The sequence below is a fragment of the Corvus brachyrhynchos genome, unplaced genomic scaffold, assembly GCF_000691975.1.
Source record: "Corvus brachyrhynchos isolate BGI_N302 unplaced genomic scaffold, ASM69197v1 scaffold4, whole genome shotgun sequence".
In the NCBI taxonomy this organism is placed as follows: Eukaryota; Metazoa; Chordata; class Aves; order Passeriformes; family Corvidae; genus Corvus; species Corvus brachyrhynchos.
In genome coordinates this window covers 5,605,092-5,608,378 of record NW_008237878.1, presented here as the reverse complement: position 1 = coordinate 5,608,378, position 3,287 = coordinate 5,605,092, and the positions used below count along the sequence as shown (strand labels likewise).

At 49.5% G+C, this 3,287-nt stretch overlaps 1 long non-coding RNA gene across 1 annotated transcript in view; it reads left to right on the top strand.

The window, feature by feature from the left end:
• LOC108446277 overlaps positions 1-3,169 on the top strand; it is an 8,367-nt gene extending 5,198 nt beyond the window's left edge. The window contains exon 4 of the long non-coding RNA XR_001861426.1: positions 483-3,169. This is a non-coding gene — a long non-coding RNA (uncharacterized LOC108446277). The remainder of the gene's footprint in view (positions 1-482) is intronic.
• The last annotated feature ends 118 nt before the right edge of the window (positions 3,170-3,287 follow it).

Below are 3,287 nucleotides of genomic sequence, written 5' to 3'. Positions count from 1 at the left end.
GGGGAGCGCGGCGTGATTCTCGAGAGGGGGGGACAGGCGGGACCCCCGCCCGAGGCTGCAGGAAAACCATATTAATGCAGAGACAAAGGCCGGACCGTCCAGCGGGGGCCCTGCGGGAGGTGGGGGAACGAAATACGGTTCGGGAGGGGAAGGAAAAAAGTTTCGCGAGAGAGGAATTATCATCATAATGGAGGTAAAAATGTGAGCAGGGAAAAGAGGGGGGGGATCCTATTCTGCTGGCATTTTCTGTCTGTCTTTGTGATATGGTTCGGGGGAAAAAGGGTCCTTGATATGCGGCAGATAATTCTTATCAGCCCCACGCAGCCCATTTCCAAAGTAAGTGTTTTAATTACTCCTCCTGTATTACCCTTCATCCTCTGAGAGAAGATACATCACCAGATTTATGCAGGGGAAAAATACAAAAGAATGTGGTATTAAAATATATACATGTATATATCCCCTCTTTTTTCCCTTGTGCCCAGGAAGAGGGAGAGGCTGTCGGCAGCCGCGTCCTGGGATCGCCCTGCACGGAACGACTCCAAAACGAGGAACTGTCGCTCAGGCGGAAAAACTACGGGAAAAGTGGGGTTTGAATGCTACAGATTTTTCCCCAAGCGGGGACAGAGGGGGGTGTGCGAGCCGGGGGCTCAGGCGGCCGAGACCGGAGCGCTGCCCACCCGAGGCTCACTGCGCTGTGCCTCCTCTCGAGCCCGCGCTGTCCCGGGACAGCGGGGTCACCCCTCCACGTGCCACCAGAGACATTGGGGGTCGGAGGGGCAGGGAGCTGGGATTTTCCCCTCATGCCCGCTGGAAGAGAAGGATGTTTTTCTTTCCTGTTAAGCTTTCGTACTAAAGATGTCATCTGAAAGTCTGGGAGGAAGGGGGAACCGTGCTCTGCTCTCTTCCACGGTAACAACCATATTCTGCATATTGAAAAATATGATAGACAGTGGGGAAAGCTTTCCTCCCTCACAAAAAAAAACCCAAAAAAACCAAAAAAAACCAACCTTTTCAATATTGATTCAACAAAAAAAGAGGGAGAAAATTTAAAAAGAGAAGAAGCAGCACCAGCAGCAAGGAGAATATAGGCTCAGCAGCTCTCCAGGTTCGCTTCCTTATTATTACTATCCAGGGGTAATTTTTCATCTCTGCTAGCTAATCTTTGTTCCTTGTGAAGATAATGAATAGCCCAATCCTTATCTCCTGGGCTCCTGGAGGCTGCTGGAGAATGGGGTTGAACAGGGTTGAAAATTGGTTCCAAAGTGCTGCTGAATAAATGGTGTTCCTTATCTCTCGCTTCCAGATTATCGGAACCCTTTCAAAACTCACACAACAAATACAGCCACCGCATCTAATGCATCATTTACCAGAGCAGATCTCCGCGTTTGATCGGCAGATAGGCAAAATCTATGTATTCCTTGCTTTACTTAGTATGCATGGATGCGGGGCTGCTGTGCACGAGGGGTGCCCCCGGCCGCGCCTGGGACACCCCCGAGGCTCTTCGCACACGCGGGTCTTTGCTGTGGATTCCGTGGAGTGACAAGAGGGTCCCCTGCCCATCCCCGATCCAGGGGAGCAGGGTGGGACAACAGCTCACCGTGCAGGGTGCTGCCACACAGCATGCTTGGAAATTTGGGGTTGCTCTGCTGAGGTACTGGTGGATGTGCAGGGAAGGGAGAAGAGTTGTGAACATCATCCCAGGCAAAAAGGCACCTGCTCACTCACACTCACACTCACACTCACTCCTGCACCCTCAGCCACCTTCACCCGCATCCATGAGCAGTCACTGCTTCAGGAGTGATGAGCCCCGTGTACGTGGCAGCACCTCTGTCCCCATCCAGACAGCCTCCAGGCTCAGCTGTGTCCCACTCCTGCCCCAGCCCTCAGCAGTCTCAGGGTCCAGCTGGGTCAGTCTAATAAAAATTCCCAGTGCTCCCCCCAGCTTGTTCCCCCCAAACCCTGGCCATGGAGTCCTGCCAGTCCCTTGGGTCCCCCATGGGCTGGGCTGGCTTTCAGCCCTCACTGTCGGGTCTGGGTGATTCCTCCACCCCCCAGCCACAGGCAGAACAGGGCACCTGGGGCAGCCCAAATTTGGGAAGCAATTGGTGATCCTGGGGGACAAAAACAAGCCTTACAGAAAGGAAGTTCTTTGCTCCTTGAGTTAGTGTGAAGTCTGTCCCTTCCAGCTCAGGGCAGTATCAGGTTTTCCTTCCTTTCTTTCTCTCCTCTCTTTCTCTACTTCTCTCTTTATTTCTTGTTTCTTATTCTCTCGCTCTTGTTTTTTTTTCCCCTTTCTTTTCCCTCCCAAAACCTATCTATATAACAGTAAATGCCTCCTGGTCTGGCTGTGCAGCCTCCAGCTCCAGAACAGGAGATCCACCAACCCAGAGCAAGGGACAGATGTACCTTCGTCTCTCACCCAACCCTTTTTCTCTGGCAGCACCTGAGCCTGTGCCCAGGTACCAGACAACAAAACATTTTATTCTGCACCACTGCAGCACATCACATATCACTAGCACTGCCCTGGACCCCCAGTCCCCAGGGCGACAGCAAGGGTCTGGGTTGGGGACAGGACACCCACAGTCTCCTGGTCCCCTCTGCCTGTCCAGCAAAGCTCATCTCATCCCTGCCTGGAAAGAGAGAGAAACTTTCATGGGAAGTGGCAGACAAGCAGCAGCCCCTGCCCACACTTGGGAGTTTTGCAAATGTTCAACTTGTACTAATTTTTTTATGGCTGTATTCACAGTTGTTCTCTGTAAAAAATGGACCTGTGTTAGTTTATTAATAACCTAAACATTACGTATTAAAGACCTATGAGTGACACAAGATGACAAAAAGCTGTATTTTTCCAATATACACAAGCACACATTTAATAACCTTCTATTGCATCTCAGCTAGGCCTTTTCTCTGATGGTTCCCATGGCAACTGAGATAAAAAAGCAGCCATTTTCCATATCTCTATGAAAGTCTATTATATTGCAGGATTAGTTCATCTTCTGCTAAGGTCAAACACAAAGTCATACAACCTGAAATATTTAGAATCCATGTACATTCATTTTTTTATATGCCCTTTCATTTTCCACAAAAGACTGGGCTCCTCTAAGGTTTTATTCCCCAGAAAATGCTAAGCAAAGCAATAAAAAAAATCATGATTAGCAGCTGATGAAAAGTTCAATTGTTTTTTTTTTCCCCTCCTTTTTTTTTTTTTCCCCTTTAAAAAAAACCCCACTATTATTGGGCAGATAGTGCCTTCCCCATTTATCTCTATCAGCAGCCGTGATTGCAGC